This window comes from Pteropus alecto, unplaced genomic scaffold (genome assembly GCF_000325575.1).
Source record: "Pteropus alecto unplaced genomic scaffold, ASM32557v1 scaffold101, whole genome shotgun sequence".
Taxonomy (NCBI): domain Eukaryota; kingdom Metazoa; phylum Chordata; class Mammalia; order Chiroptera; family Pteropodidae; genus Pteropus; species Pteropus alecto.
In genome coordinates this window covers 953268-970759 of record NW_006432945.1, presented here as the reverse complement: position 1 = coordinate 970759, position 17492 = coordinate 953268, and the positions used below count along the sequence as shown (strand labels likewise).

General features: G+C 38.4%; 1 pseudogene; it reads left to right on the top strand.

Moving 5' to 3' along the window:
- Nucleotides 1–366: 366 nt before the first annotated feature.
- On the top strand, nt 367–17020 carry LOC102881886 (annotated as a pseudogene).
- Nucleotides 17021–17492: the final 472 nt, after the last annotated feature.

The window sequence follows — 17492 nt, the reverse complement described above, 5'->3', positions numbered from 1 at the left end:
CCTCTCTCCTGTAGATTATTTTCATATATAGTCATTTTTCATTGTCAGATAGGTAGTTTTTCCATGAGAATTGTGATATATATAGACTATATATCTATAGTCCCATTTTTCTGAGCAAAGGGGTCCATCTTATCATGGCAGCAGGATAGGGGAAAAGGAAAATCTTTTATAGCCTCAGCCAATAAGATTCCCACCCTGTGTGGCTTAACAGCAGGCCTATTGTCATTCAAGGCACAAAACTGGCTAATGGAAATCGGAGACATGGAATGGAAGACCCACTGAGAATGAGCTTGGAACTGAGGGCATGTTGCTGGCTGGTCTGATTGGGTTCTTACTTATTTTCTCCTCAATAGAAGGGGTATGAGGATGGCAAATGAATCCTCCAGTAGTCTAGATGGACAGCAAATGACCCGAAGTCTTTCCAAGGAGGAATTGGTGATATCTCCTCAGGCACAGGAAGTAGAGAGATGGTTTGCTACTAGGCACAGAGCTGCAACCTTCTGAATAAATGTTCTCTGAAGGCGATGGTATGTTTCAATCTCACATTCTCAGAAGTAGAAAACCAGACTACAGGACAGAAGTATTTACTTGTAGAAGACATAACCCGCTGGAAGTAAGGTTCCAAGACAACTATGTTCCTATCCCAATTAAGTGAATTGACTTAATTACAATTCATTATTTATTGAAGACCTACTATGTACATGCATTGGGAAATACTAAACAACAACAACGACAAAAAAAAAACCAGCTTCTACCCTTAAGGAGTTTACTATTTATTTTTAGTCAGAGAGGTATGGATGAAAAAGGGGCCACATACTAAACCTGACAAGCTCAGATAAATCCAGCATGGTGGGCACTACAATCTTGGAGACCGAAAGTAACCACGTAGGATAGTTCGAACATAAAAATTCCTGACTGAAAGCAGGTCACGGCAGTAGTCACATCCTAGGCTTGTTGTTTTCTTGACCTCAAGTGAGCTCGTCAATTATCTTTTTGCATCTAAGATAACATACCCTTAGAATGTCAGAGTAATTCCCTTTTATCCAGATCCCTCCGGGCACAACCCACACACACCAGAGCAGAGACCACAGAACCCCTCATTATTATCTTGTTCTTCCATTACCATCTGTATGTCCTAGAAAGGTTATTCACTATCCTGTACCCACCAAGGTCAGAGAAATATGTGTCTCTCTGTTTAACTTTTTATCTGATCCCAGCGATCCCTCCACCCCCACTTTGCTTTCTCCTGTCCCCTTAATCTACCACCAGTGATTTTATGTAACCCTCCTTATGTCCCCTCTTTTGATTCTAATGTATAAAATAAGCTGTGACACTGCCATTCTTCAGAGCATTTTCTTAATTGGAAACTGTCATCAGTTTGGCTCAAAAAACTCATTAAAATTCTCTACAGGTTTGGACGTTTCTTACGTCGACAGAGGAAACCAAGCAGGAAACAACAATGATTGTTACACTTAACCTCTGAGTTGGCCGAAAGGATGTCCATGTGTCATAACATTTAAACCACCCTCCTATGGACCATTTAATCTTATGAATTGTTACTTCAGAGATGAGAGTCTTTCAAGGGCATTTTTTTTCTCTTTTACCTAAAATGATCCACATTGTTCTAGTTGACTACTAAAGGCATACACCAGACTCATTTTCAATACTCCTGTTGTAAGAAAGAAAAAGAAGAATTGATAGAAAATTAGATAGCAAATACTTTTTATAATGATTTCTATGAGTCATTGGAAAATTGGGACTCATAGGAGAACGAGGCAAGTAATTTGGACATTGAGAAGTTTCCATTTGGGGTTCATGTATTTCAATAAATAGGGGTAAATTGGCAGAGAGACAGAATAATTCAGTAGTAAGAAGAAGGTTTCAGTGTGTCCAAAACTGGAGTCAACTGTGTTTGGACATAATGAATGGCTCATTACTAAAAGTATTCAAGGAGAAGTTGGGAAAAAATGTCTTCAGGGATGATGAAGATGAAGGCTTCTTTTTGGGTAGGAGTGTTGGTTATTTGCCTGTAAGCTCTTTTCTATATCTTATGATCTCTGATTGCAGTGAAGGGTCCCCAAAGAGCAATTCTTACTTAGATTTCTAAAAGACAATGCCCACCCCTTTCTCCTTTCCAATCACAACTCGGAAAGCCTTTGAGAGGTTTTCATACAGGAGCGGTTAGTTGCAGACTAGAGAGGAAAGAAATATTATTTTACAGTACCTGGTGCTTCATCAAAACAGAGACCTTGGGAAATGACGGCAGACATCAGTAATCGCCAAAGCACCAGACTTATTTATAGGTTTGAGGGAAAGATAAATACTGTACATGTATATTCTAATTAAGGCCAAGACTTCCCAGCATGCATAGCTCTGCATCTCATTCCCCCTGTCACTGCTGCCACGGCTCTCACATTTTCTGTGGTGTTCTCCTCGTTATTAGTAATGCTGTGCTGACTAAAATGGATGGAGTCCCAAGTTGGCTTCAGGGCACAGGAATTTGATCGGCCACGTAGCTGGAACCTGGACTCAAAAACATCACAGCTGCATTTGCCCCTGTCTTCAGTTGCAGACTAGAGCATTTAGACCAAGGATGGTGATGTAGGGTTTAGGATTACCTGTGAAGGGGCCCCAGATCTACCGTGGTACAATGGTGGATGGGAGAGAGTAAAGCGCCTCATAGAAATGTTCCCTTCTCAATTACATTCACGTCAAGTAAGTGTCTGTTGTGTTAGAAGGAGAGGTATGGTCTGCTTCCATCAGGAACATTTCTAAGATAGATTTCTGAATGGCATAAAGCTAATGCTCTTAATTCAGTCTCTCCTACCCATTACATAATGAAAAAAAAATAGAGCATGTGCCATGAACATATGACTAATGGCCCTTAGAGAAAGTCCAATCCTAATTTTGATCAATTAGCTGATCTTTGGGTGATGAGGACATCAAAATCTAATGTAGCTAATCATGTCAAAGGCACAATCGATAAGCATACACTGATCTCACAGTATAATTAAGTCTCCATAAGTTTATGTTTAGATCAAATCAATCAAGGAAGTCAGTCTGACCAGGAATTCACAATATCATTAATTTCTTTAAAAATTAAGATTTTATTTTTCAAAATATTAATATATTTTTATTTAAAAAACCCTATCTATTCTTAGTGCCTTAGAATACCCTTATATAAATACACTGAAATAAAATTTGGGGACTTTTCTTGAATAGTGTGGCTTTTTATTACTCCAGAAAAAAACAAAAGTATTTTCTCTTCCCTATATTTTTCTGGATGCCCCATTATTTTACTCTGAAGCTATCTTCAGGTTGTCCCCAGAACATGTATACACAATGGGCAAGGACTAGGCATAGGTCTGGTTTTTAGTTGGTAGCTTCCTTTGGCCAAAGTCAAAAGTCAAGAAAGAATATAGAAACAGAAATAGGAAAACATGGGACTAAACTAGGGGTGGAATATGGTTTTCTTCTCAGGATTTTTGAACTTGAGTCCCAAATGAAAATTTGTTTGAATTATTAGCTGATTTATCTTCTAAACTTTTTGTTAATATACCAGGACCAGATGTCTGCCTCTCTGTCTGTATACATGTATGTATGTGTGTGTGTGTGTGTGTGTGTGTGTGTGTGTGCGGAGGGGCGGTATGTGTGTGTTTATGCACCACATGTAACCTTTCTATCTGCATGCTGAGAGACTTACTAATTGAGGAGTACATTTGTTCTCAATAGATGCAGTTAATCCAATAGTGTAAATCTCAACCTAGCAGAATTTGCTAGGATTTGTGCACCATTTTTCACTCTCCAAGATTCATTCGGATAATTGCAGAAGTTTAGTTCCACATCTTGGGAGGCATCCACACGGGGCGGGGTGGAGAGGGGAAATTCATATTTATATTACTACTATATAACTGACAAAGACCAAGATACTTCATGTATTTAGTATCATTTTTTTCGCAATGTGAACGATTATACCTAAGTCACAGCATGGCAAGTTTCATATTTTATAGACAAGTTTACTGAAGCTCAGGAAATTAAGTAATTTCTCTTATATTTTATGATTAGTTAGTGGTAATCAGAGATTTATTTAAACTTCTGGAAATCAGAAATGGGAGTCTGAGTTTATCACAGATAACTTGGTAAGATCAGAGCTGCAAGAGGTCATGACCAATGTTTAACACGGGATCTCATGTAGTAAGTAGGTGGTCAACAATACTGTTGAATGAATGACTTGAAAATCCAGGGTAATTAACCTAGTTATAACAGAGCGAGAGAACAGTGTGGTGTCAGGACTAAATCTAAGAGAAGTATTTAGGTGTTCAACCCACATAGGAAGCAGTAGTCAAATAATGATGATTTGATTCCGTAAACAGAATAGAGGTATGGGAAACCAGTCAAGTAATAGAATAAGTAACTAATTGAGCTCTAAATATGTATGGTTCAATTCAGTCGACTGATATTTATTGAGTAGCTGCTATGTGCTAGATTCTTATTCTTGTATGTGGTTTTCATGTAATCTCATTTTACCTTTATAGCAATTATTTTTCACAGCTGAGAAAATTGAGTTTCCCGAAGGTGTAACTTTCCCCAGGACACAAATATGTGGTAAAGTTAGTGTTTGAATACAGGTCTCTCGATGCACTCCAATGTTACTAGTATAAGGAGTGTGATCCATCTTTAGGAGGCATCTTACTCAACCTATCAACAACATGTAGCATCATCGCTTGGCTTTCAGGATGGCCCTCTTCTTGTTTTCTGGCAATACTTTCTCTGTTTCTATTGTCGGTTCCTTCTCAGTCCACAGACTTGGAGTGTTCATAGTTTAGTTTTGGTACCTTTTCTTCTTTTCTGTCTGCATTCATTTCCTTGATGTATTTATCCAGTCTAGTGGCTTTCACTGACATCATGACAACTCCAAAATTTAGATCTCTAGCCCAGAGCTCTTTCCTGAGCTCTCTACAGCTCTACTTCAGTGACCAAAAAGTACTTCGAAATCAATTTTTCAACACTGCACTCCCAATATTCCCCAGAACTCGGTTGTACTTGCTATACCTTCCATCTTAGCTAATAGCAACTTCACCCTTCCAGTTGCTTAGGCCCTGAACCACAGAGTCATCTTTAATGCTCTCTCTTACACAGTCCAGTCTGTCAGCAAATCCTTTTGGCTATGTCTTCAGAAAATGGTTGGGATCTGACTGCATCTTGCCACTCCCACTGCTATCCTCTTGGCCCAGTGCCCTGTCAACTCTTGCATTATTGCAAAAGACTTTCTTGATCTGAATTTGCCCACCTTCAACCTGTTCTGCATAGAGCAGCCAAAGTAAATTCATAAAAGCTTAAGTTAGATCATGCCACTCTTCAGCTTACAACCAATTTACTCAGAGTTAAAGGTAGTGCCATACGAGGTGCTACATGATCTGGCCTCATTAGACACAAACTTCTGCCTTAAAGTCTCCGCCTTTGCCGTTCTCTCTGCCTGGAGCATCCTTCCTCAGACATCTGAATCACTTGCTCCTTCATTTTTTTCTTTTAGGTTGTTCTTTGCCATGTTGTCTAAATTGCATACTGTCTTCACACATGCAACTCTCTATGCCCCTTCTGTATTTTTTCTCCATAGCATTTATCCCTCTCCAGTGTATTCTGTATTTAACTTACATAATTTTTAAATTGTCTCCTCTCCCCTGTTCAATGCGAGCACCAATAATGAAGCAGGCAAGGATTTTTGCTATTTTGCTCACCATTGCATTCCGAGCAAAGGGAGGGGATGGCACAAAGAAATGACTGGCACATAGGAGAAACTTAAAAAATATATATTGATTGAATGAATGGAAGGGAGGGAGCCATAAGAATTCAGCATATTAAGAAGGAGCATAGGGCACAATACAGCTCCTGATATATAGGAAGCAGCCTAAGCAATTTCAGTGCGGTGCTAAGGAGTATGTGCACCAACCTACAACCTAACATATTTATTTATCAGAAACTTTCTCCAATATCCCAGCATAATATTCATATGCCTCAGAAGAAAATACATTAACTCTCGGAAACCTGATAGATCACGAGCTATGAAAGTACTTGTAAACAGCTCTGTAAATACAGAACATAAGTCCCGATTCCATTTCTTTTGTAATGGTGCAGAATTGCAAAATGAAAATAGAAAATGCAAAAAATGAAAAAAACAAAAAACAAAAACACTGAGTATTTTTTTATGGAAACTCCAAATAATGCCCTGGTATTGTTTTTTACCTCCACTCACGCAACTGTCTCCATTAAGACATTTTCATTTTTGGTAGAGAGCACAGCCTAGTAAAAAGAGCACAGATCCTAGAATCAGAGAGACTTGACTTCATATTGTGATCTTACTATTTGCTAACCACAATTTATATGACCCTTCTGAGTCTCAGTGTTCATTTGTAGAATAGGCAGGATAAAATATACTTTGTAGGGCAATTGTAAACATTAAATTACATAATAACTCTACACTATATATAGTTGATTGGCACTAATATTATATATGATAGATATCATAGAAATATATATATTCAATTGGCGTTTAATGCATGCTTCTTAAAATTTTGATTGGCATTAATTACTGTAAGATAACAGAAAAAAAATCTATATGTATATACTGGTCTCTGCTCTGCCCATGGTTTCTTATACAAAACTAACACCCTTGTAATTTCCTAAATGATAAGAGCACTAGGAGCATCTTTGTTCTAATATTTGGTCTTTGACCCCAGTTCCTGGCACAGAGTTCCTAAATCCCTTGAAGTTTTCTGGGTAATAGTGTCTTTTGTGCTAATCAGGTGACTCTTGGTGGGCTCCTGGATGGGGGCTGATCACCAGAAAGACCAAGCCATGATTAGAAGCTTGGAATTTTTAGCCCAAGCCTCGATTCTTGAAAAACAGAAGTAGGGCTGAATGTAGAATTAATGATCGATGATGTCTATATAATGAAGTCTCCATAAAAATTCCTAAAGTACAGGTCTCAGAGATCTTCTGGGCTGGTTAACCCATGGAAGTGCTGGAACAGTGGCAGGCCTGGGGAGGGCACAGAAGCTCCACGCCCCTCCCCACATACCTTTTCCTATGCATTTCTTTCATCTGATGTTCATCTGTAACCTCTACCATGTTGTCCTTTTATAATTAATTGGCAAATGTAAGTGTTTTTCTACGTGTTGTGAGCTGCTCTAGCAAATTAATTGAATCTGAGGAGGGGTTTGTGAAAACCTCTGATTAATAGCTGGTGGATCAGAAGCACAGGTGGCAACTTGCAATTGACATCTGAAGTGGGGTGCAGTTTTGTGGGACTGAGCCCTTAACCTGTGGGATCTGATGCTATCTCCAGGCAGTGTCAGAATTGAGTTAAAGTGCAGGACACCCAGCTGGTGTCACAGAATTGGTTGTTGTGAAAGAAACCCCCACACAACTGGTATCAGAAGTGTCATGAGTGTGGTATTAGTGTGAGAGTAGAGACACAGGAGCGGTAGAGTGTAGGCTTATATGATATATAAAATATAAATATACATAACATATAATATACATATATTAGTATATACATATATATTTGATTGGTACTTAATGCATACTCCTTAAAAGTTTCTAAGTTCTCTGTGTAAAAAGAGCAGGAGGTGACAGAGAAGCAGAAACTAATAGCTTAGTGTTGCATCAGTCTTTCCATATCTGTTGAACTAACTGAGCTCCATGTCCTGAGAAAACACAGGTATACCAGTAGGAGCTGTCTCAAAGTATGCTGGAAGGCCTAACACATACGTAAAATATGTGTTATAGGTAATTGCTAATTGTCATCCAGGTTCTATTTCGTATTTTACAGAATCCAGACAATTTTCAATGGCAGCTAAAATAAATTTTAATTAAGAACCTTACCAGGTGTATTGACCTTGGCAAGCAGTTCTGGTACATGCTCTGGTGTGATGTTCTTGGGCTGCTTGTCCAATCAGCCCTCAGAACTCTGCGCACGGGGATCTTTTCCTGGAGGAAACGTATAGGAGATGGTTCCCCTCAGCCGTTCCTGACTCCAGCAGTGTTACTGCCTCTGGGATCCTATCTGAGGTCTCAGAGCACTTCAGTGAGAACAGAGACTGGTGTGGCCAATAGAATCTTAAATTTTACTCAATTCATGATGCCTGTGAGCACCATGGGAGTAAGTAATGTGATTTGAAGCCCAGCTTAGAGGAATAAAATTTGAAACTTATTTATACAAATAATGACTTTTTTCAAATCTCACCTTCTTTTTAAATTTATTCTCAATTTATATCCCTCCCAACGCCACAAGAGCCAACATCCCTTAGCAAACACTGGGTAAAAGTTGTGCTCTTATTCATTATCTGCTCTATTTTTGTCCCTATTCAGACTCTTTTCATTATTATAATAGAAAAAAAAGTGGTGTGGGCTTATTAGGAAAGAAGGAATAGTGACTCTCTGGGGCGATAACCTTAATCCGGTTTAAATGGGTTTGCACTCTGACAGGGGTTTGGTGTTCGGGTTCTCATCCAGCTGTCTGATGAGACAGTGCTTCCCCAACTCATCTGCACATCGAAATCACATGAGAAATTTCAAAAATTACTGATGCCTGTGTCCTACCCACTGGACTTTGGAATTTTTAAAAGATCACTAGGTGATTCTAATGTGCAGACAAGTTTGGGAATCATTTCCATGGGCCTGTGACATGAACACATCACAAAGTCCATCTGAATCAAAGGGTATCTAATTCCATGGAGCCAGAGATACTGCTCAGAGTATAGGCATCCTCGCCAATGTCTGGCATCAATATATAAGGCCAAAGGTGAAGGATTATATCACTATCTCACAATGTTCTAATAACAAATATATCTAAATTATAAAAGAAAAAAAAATCATTATTAAGAAAAAAGGAAAATCTCAATTATATACAGGCTGTCTGTGGGCAGCAACTTAACCATGGTATCTGAATGGTATCTGAAGGGAAATAAAAGGAAATGGAAAGCAGGCTTCCCTTGATGGTAGAGATCTGCTTGTTATGCTGAGTGCCCGTGTAATCTATCTTTGAATATATCCCCTTTTAAGCTTATTCCAACAAGCAGGAGTAGAGAAATTAGGAAAATCTAGACTTGGATGTGAGGAAAGGAATGGTTTTATGATCTAAACTCTTTCTAATTTGCGATATCCACACTGGGAATTTGAAGTGGGGATCAAAGGCAATAAATTTAACCACCTCTTACCCTCTGAACTTTCACAGGGAGATGACCGCTCTGCATTGCACTGGACTACAGGACAGGCCATTATTCCTTAGGGTTTTATGCACATCAGAACAAACATCTCATAGGAAAAGGGAACCCTGACCAGAATGGAGTCGGATCCCCATGGAGATTGAGAGTCTGGATACTCTTTTTGTCTCCTTCGTGAGCCCACACTCAAGATGGAACTGTACATAGCAGAGAGCCACCCAATGGAAATATAATGTGATCCACACATGTACTTTAAAATTTTCTAGTAGCTACGCTCATAAAAGAAATAGGTGAAATGAATGTTAATGTGTCTTATGTTACCCAATATATATTATCACTTCAACATGTAATCAATATAAGAATCAATATAATAAAATTATTTAACATTCTTTTTTTCACATGGTCTTCGAAATTTGGTACATATTCTACACACTTACAGCACATCTTAATTTGGACTAGCCACATACAAGGGCTTAATAGCCACCTGTGGCTGTCTGCTATTTTGGACACCACAAGTATAGAGAAAAGATCACAAGATCTGAGTAAAACACCCATGTTCTAATCAATCTTTAAATGGTGGATTATATTAGATGGTCTCTAGAGTCATTTTTTGGCCCTTACATTCTCTGACTCAGTGTCAAGTCAAGAATGTGGGTGAATCAAGAAACTGGATGAGAATAGCCAAACCTCTGAAATTGGGACAATCCTCAAGGCAAGTTCTACATCGATTTGCTATTCCTTTCTCAGTTCAAGACTATTAAAAAAGTGCCTCATCTTTCACCAGAACAGCAGATTCTGAGCAGAGGGTAGGGTCTTTGTCCCATAAAAGGAGAGGGATTCCCTGAGATGCAGTTCCAGGGACTACTTAATAGGGAATTATACTTTGCCTTTGATCTGAGTGGTCGAGTAATGAACAGTGTGGTGTAAATCAAACCCTTGACCCCCAAACAGAAAGCAAAGTCATTTTGATTAGTTTTTGCTCAGCTTTATTAAAAAGGACACTGCACACTTCCAAGGTCTCTTTCACTGCCAAGACTGGTAGAAGCCATGAGGAACCATTCCCCACCCCCACCAACACTGACTTTCAGAGCAGTAATATGCTGGGGCACAGCACAGCTTTGTCTTGCCTTCTAGCCTGGGGTGGCCCTGGAGCTATTAAAAGTCTCTATTCATGGCCCCACTTTCTGACGAATTTGCTCAAATGGTTGTCTATTTAGACCTCAGTCATGAAACTTCTGTTTTTACTGGTTTGATGTGGAAGCAGCAGTGGTGAAATACTTGAACTAAAATAAGAAAAATGAATGCTCAGCCATCTGTTGTCCTGGAGCGCTGTATGACCTTAGTCCGATGTCTCCCCACGTCTAGACTTCAGTTCTTCCCCGTGTAAAACAAGTAAAGCTCTTTCCACTTTGATGGTGAGGATCATGTTCATGGAAGCCTGGCACATTTCACAAGAAGGCTTAAGATAAATGCAAGATACCATGATGAATCATTTCAGCGGACCCCAGGGAAGAAGTAGGATGGTAAATAACTGTCAAGTCTTTGTAAACAGTTCAGGCAGATGAGGAGGCGTAATACCTCAAAGGTCAGGTCAAGGACAAAGAGGGGGTGGGAGGGGAAGGAAGGTGGTAGAGGGGGCTGGAGAATGCTCACTGCTGGGCCACCGAGGGCTACGGAGCTAAGGATGGCAGAGTTTGGAAACCTTGCCCTTGTTCTGGGAGGACTTGACGATCAAAACTGATTAGCTATAGAATATCATTTAAATCTCCTTTTAAAGCAAATCCAAGTCTTTAATCATTATCTCCCAAACCACCAAACAGCTCCAGACACACACCAGCCTCACTGAGAGACTTGTCAAGACTGAAACAGTAATTCACAAATTCACTAAAATTCCCTGCTCCACCGAGCAGTATGACAGCTCCAGCGACCGCGGTAACATTTCTATTCAAACTGGCTTTGGAGCCGAAGCTATAAATATCCTTGCAATATTTCCTGCTTCAGAACATAAAGACAGCTTTACAGCACTGATAAAATAGAAATTACTTTCTCTCTGAGGTCTTGCTGGAATTTTAATGTCTGTTTTGCAATAAAGCAGCTCCTACACAATTTGATTTGAGGGAAAGAAAACAAACGGTCTAATTTAGTTACAATAATGACTCTTCTTGTATTGTTTGCCCTACTTGCTTCTCTAGCTGCTGGGCTGTTAAAGTTTGTAGCTGGGAGCAGAGGGGATGATGTTTAGGAGAATATTAAAATGGTTTCTTTATTATTTAAAGATACATTGTCTCCATCCCTCCTCACCATGAGCAGCTAAAAAGAATTTTTTAAAGGAGAAATAGAAGAAAATAAAGTTTACAACCCTTAATAGCGCTTTGTGAAAATTGCTTGTTAGAACTGTAAAGCTGTTGACCAAAGATGACTCGAATTTAAAAGGCTTTTGAAACGTAAAAGATCATAGCAGCTTTAATTATTCCATATGTTCTCCCAGTTCTTGTTAGTGCCTTCAATGCTGAGCAAAGTATCCTTTTTTGTAAAATCCATATAAACTCCTCTCCTTCGTAGATTATATAATGTCGAAAGCCAAAAAAAAAGAGAGAGAGGGATTTGTGTTTGCACAGGACTATGTGTTGAAGGCATAGGGCAGTGGAGTTGAGAACAGAAGCTAAGGATGGAACAGGCTGTCCGGCAACAAGAATTAAATGATTAGAGGGAGGCGGGGTTTGATTAGATACTAAATTGGATTATGGAATGTGATTAACAAAATCTCAGATTTCTTGGCCAAGAGTTAGTGTTCAAATTAGCGATAGTTAGGTTTTGGGGTCCCACTAATTTATTTTTGTACTGAAAACGGATCCCTTCCTGTTCGAAAAGCACCATGACCCCATGACATCCTCCAACTGGCTTGTAAAGGGAGGGTCCCTCTCCTAGGTCAGACGGCCCCAAGCAAAGCCAGGAAGCAGAAGTTCTCTTCTACAATTTGCCTCCCCTCTCGCTTTCCTCGTCTTCCCTCTGTTGGTTCTTCTTCCTCCCCTATGTTTACAACACATATTGCCTTTTCCCCGTTGGATTCTTGAAATTTCCCATTTTCTTCCATCTAAACATTAGCTCTAGCTGTGCCTACACCCCAATATCCTGATCTACAAAAAGTTCTACCCTTATTCTAAATCTCTTAGTGATCCCATGTAGTGTACTGTACATCGCAGACCTATGAAATGTTTGATTTAGAAGGGAATTAGGCTATTGTGTTTCTAGGACCCTTTAGATTTAAAAAAAAAAAAAAAATGTCTCATTGACGGCCTAATAGGTAGGCAACTAGGTGTGATACTCTTATGTCAATCATAGCAATTTAATATAAAGAGGACTCGTGTATATGTAAGATGCTCTGCTGCTTTACAAAAGTTTGAAGATCACCTCTCTTGTCCAGGTCTTTATTTTGTAGAAGAGGAAACTTGGGTACAGAGAGGGAAAATGAACACCCATTTTCTTATAGCTGAATAATGACAGAGTGGGAACAAGAACTCAAGTGGGCTTACCATTACAAGTGATAGGGTACTAATCTCTAATGAACTAATTCACACCAAAGTGAAAACACCTTTACAGTATATCCATGTTAGGGATAGTTAATTCAAATAAAAAGAGTAAATGATTGTGATGCCTTTGCCAAGGAGGCAGTTTAAACTGTGGAGGTCAGAAGTTCTCAAAGTATGGTCTGAGGTTTCAGTGGGGAAAGGACACTTTTCAACAAATAGTGTTGGGAAAACTAGATCTACATGCAAGGGATCAATTTGGTTCCTTATCTTATACATTATACAAAAATTAACTCAAAATAGGTCAAAGACTTAAATCTCTGAACTATAAATCTCTTAGAAGAAAATATAGGAGGAAAGCTTCATGACATTAGATTTGGCAGTGATTTCTTGGATATGACACCAAAAGCACAGGCAACAAAAACAAAAAATAGATCATTTAGACTTCATGAAAATTTGAAAAATTTGTGCATCAAAAAAATAGCTACAAAGTAAAAAAGGCACCTCATATGATGAGAGGAAATATTTGCAAATCATGTATCTGCTAAGGGATTATTATCTAGAATATATAGAGAACTCCCCAAACTCAACAACAACAAAAAAGAAAAACTGATTCAAAAATGGGCAAAGGACTCAAGTAGACATTTCTCCAAAAAAAGATAAATGGATATGCCAATAAGCATATGAAAAGATGCTCAACATCACTAATTATTAGGGAAATGCAAATCAAAACCACAATGAGGTAGCACCTTATACCCAATAGGATGACTACTACTAGAAAACAAACAAAAACAAATGAAAAAGAAAATAACAAATGTTAACAAGGATATGTGAAAATTGGAACCCCTTTACACTGCTGGTGAAAATGTAGAATGGAATAGCAATGGAAAACAGTATGGCAGGTCTTCTAAAAATTAAAAATATAATTACTGTATCATACAGGTATTCCACTTTGGGTATGTACTCAAAAGAAATGAAAGCAGAATCTCAAAGAGAAATTTGCATACCTATGTTCATAGTAGCATTATTCACAATAGCTAAATGTGGAAGCAACCCAAGTGTTAATCAATGGATGAATGGAGTGGGTAAGTAAAATGTAGCATATGCATACAATCGAATATTATTCAGCCTTAGAAAGGAATTTATGACATGCTACAACATGGATGAACCTTAAGGAAATTATGCTATCTGAAATAAACCAGTCACGAAAAGACAAATACTGTATATGATTCCACTTATACTAGGTATTTAGAGTAGTCGAAATCAAAAAATGGAATGATAGTCACCAGGGACTTGGAATAGAAAGGATGATGAGTTATTTTTTTAATGAGCATAGAGTTTTAGTTTTACGAAATAAAAAGAGTCATGGAAAAGGATGATGATGAATAGTTACGCAACATTATGAATGTATTTAGTACTACAGAACTGTACACTTAAAAATAGTTAAGATAGTAAATTTTGTTACATGTATTTCACCAAAATTTAAAAAGGGAAAAAATGTGGTCTGAGGACCCCTTTTAGAGGGTCTGTGAGGTTGAAATTATTTTCGTAATTATAATAAAACATTATTTTTCACTGCCTTGACATTTTCAGTGATGGCAGAGAAGCAAATCATAGGTCAACGGCTGCTTCCTTGGTACAAGTCAAGGCAGTGGCACCAAACTGTACTAGAGTCCTTGTAGTCTTCCCCACCTTGCACCTACAGAAGAAATAGAGAATGAAATGGAGAGAAGGAAGGAGGCAGGGAGGGAGACAAAAATGGGAAAAAGAAATGGAGGAAAGAAAGAAAGGAGGAAGTCAGTTTAAGAATGTTTCTGATGAAACAGTAAAATTGCTACTTTTACTAAATCTCAGCCCTGAAGGACACATGTTTTTAATCGTCAAAGTAACAAAATGAAGAGTACATATGAGCCCATGAGCACATATGAGAGTGCGATGTTTGTCTCAAGGCAAAGCGGCTGTGCAGCTGTTTGACTCAAGAGCTGGATTAGTCACTGCTTTCAGGTAACATCATTTATACTAGAGTGAACTACTGGCCAACGAACAGTAGTTACTGAGACTTGGACCCTTGGCAGGCATTTCTCTGAAAAACAAGTAAGGTTACCATTTCTGAGAAAACTGACAGTAATTTTTGCCAATAATATTTGTGCTCTCGAGCAAAAATTAGAATTATGGAAAAACTCGTATCTGCCATTGTAAACTTGAAACCTTCCCAAACTTCTTTGGTGAGATTGGTAGTGATATTAATTGATGTTGAATAATGAAATATGTCAGCATTTGGAAGATCTGCATTATTCAAGGAACCAATATTTTCCAAATGATCATTGCATATTGTTACAAAATCATGCATGGGTAAAAGATCTATTCAAAGTTCAAAACAGACCGATGGATTTTGATGTAGCAGAGTAAAAGTTCATCGATATGGTTTAAGATTCCACGCTGCTACAAATTTTTAAGCATCTACTTTTTGAGTTTCAGTGTAATGTTGATGATGAATATCCACAATTATGTGATAAGGATATTAAAATACTCCTCCCTTTTCCAACTACATATCTGAATAAGGCCAATTTTCTTCATATATTTCAACCAGAACATATCACAGCAGATTGATTACAGAGAATATTTAAAAATACAGTTGTCTTTCATTAAGTCACAAATAAAAGGGATTCGCAAAGATGTAAAATAATGTGACTTTTCTCACTTTTTTTTTTTATGTTTGTTTGGGATTAACAGAGATGTCCTGAAAGCAAGAGGTTTGAGAATCTTTGATGGAGGGGGTTCGGGAGACTTCCAAAACACCCACAGCCTCCCCAGGCAGCTGCAGTCTCCTTGGTGCCAACATGTTGGAGGCTGGGGGCCGCAAGTGTTAGGTCTGCCACCAGAGATGCTGCAGGTGTAGACTGTGTTTATCTGGGCTGAGCTGTGGCCTTTACAGAGCCCGACCACCTGAGGCCATGCTGATGGTAGACTTGAAGGAGCCCAGTGTCCAGGTCAAGGACCTGGGCTGGACTAGCCCTAGACAAACCTGCTGAGCGACCTGGTCCATGCGTGGCCTTAATCGGCCAGGCCCCAGGACTGTGCAGTGCTGGTGCACCGTCATGCAGGAGTCAGTTGAAGTGTGGCTATACTGTGACTATAGTGTGACTGCTTTTATGATGAAGACTGACCAACTAACATTTGAAAAAGCCTACAGAATCCTCCAGACTATCAAACCAGAGGTTAAGATGAATGAGGAGTTTGAGTGGCAACTGAAATTATACCAGGCTGTGGGATATGATGTAGATCCCTCTAATGCAATTTACAAGCAGTGTCCTTTACAAAAAGTTACAGAGAAGTTCTTGCTCTCTCTCCACATTTTTTTTCTTGTTATATTTTAGTTTGTGAAATTTTGATTTAGCTGTCTTCAAGTTGATTTTCCCCCAGCTGTGCCAAGAGTGCAGATGCTCTTCAATTTATGATGAGGTTTTGTCCCAATAAACCCATAAGTTGAAAATATTGGAAGTCAAAATGCATTTAATATACCTTACCTACCGAACGTCATAGCTTAGCCTAGCCAGTTTCTATTGAATGTGTATTGCTTTTATATCATCATTAAGTCAAAAAATTGTAAGTCAAACCATCGTGACTCAAGGACCACCTGTACTAATAAACCTGCAGAAGTCTTCTTTTTCTTACCATGATTATGATTATTTTTAATATTTTTATTTGATTCTTTCTTGTACTTTCTATATGTCAGCTGAAATTCTTGCATTTGATTATACATGTTATCTCCGTTTTCTACTAGATCCTTTAACATATTGACCAGAATTATTTTAAATCCTCTATGTGAAAGTTTTATGTATCCAGAATTGCAGAACTTACCTTGAGAACTCTGTGTTGACCCAACCACCATTTCACAAAGATTGAAAGATGAAGTTGTCTACAAATGTAGAAAGTGCAGACAATCTTTATTTCGCAGTTCTAGTATTTTGGATTATAATGAAGGAAGTGGTCCTATAGCCTTTGCCCACAAAAGAATGGCACCATCACTCATGCCCATCACAGAGAGTCAGGTTCAATGCACACCGAATTTCATTGAACTTGTACAGTAGGTGGAGTTCGCCTTGTTGGGCGTGATGGATGGTCAATGCCAAGTTGGGTCCTTTCGATTGGTATGGCGAACAGTGCTCTTGTGGTAGATGGACAACACCTGCTTTTCAAATACATAAGAATAGAGTGGAGGAAATGAAAATGCTGCCAGCTTGGAGATCACAAACAAGAAAAATATGAACTCGTGACATTGGAAAGAAACTTACCGATGATATGTGCTACCTTTGCTTCTTGTCATTCATGGCAGAATATCTAGTTTTTAGACCACCAAGATTTCATTTGAAATGTGAGGATAAAATCACTTGATGTGACTTGGGAACTGTGTTTAAGCAAGATACTTTATATGGAAATCAAACCTTTTTGATTATGTAAAATATATTTTATTTGATATTAAAATCTTCTAAAACCTAGATACTTTCTTCGTTTCCTACATTTTAAAGAGTTCTGATTTTTGGAATGTTAGTTACGTGATCTTAAGGTCTGGATGGACAAAAGTATGTACAAAAATTGGAAACTTTAATGTTTAAACACACATTCTTTTATTTCTAGAAATGTAAAGCAGGTTTGTTTGGACATATTTTGACATTTATTTCTCTTTCTCTCTTTTAAGAGACATTAGTAAATCTAGATTATGTCTGGATTTAATTATGTC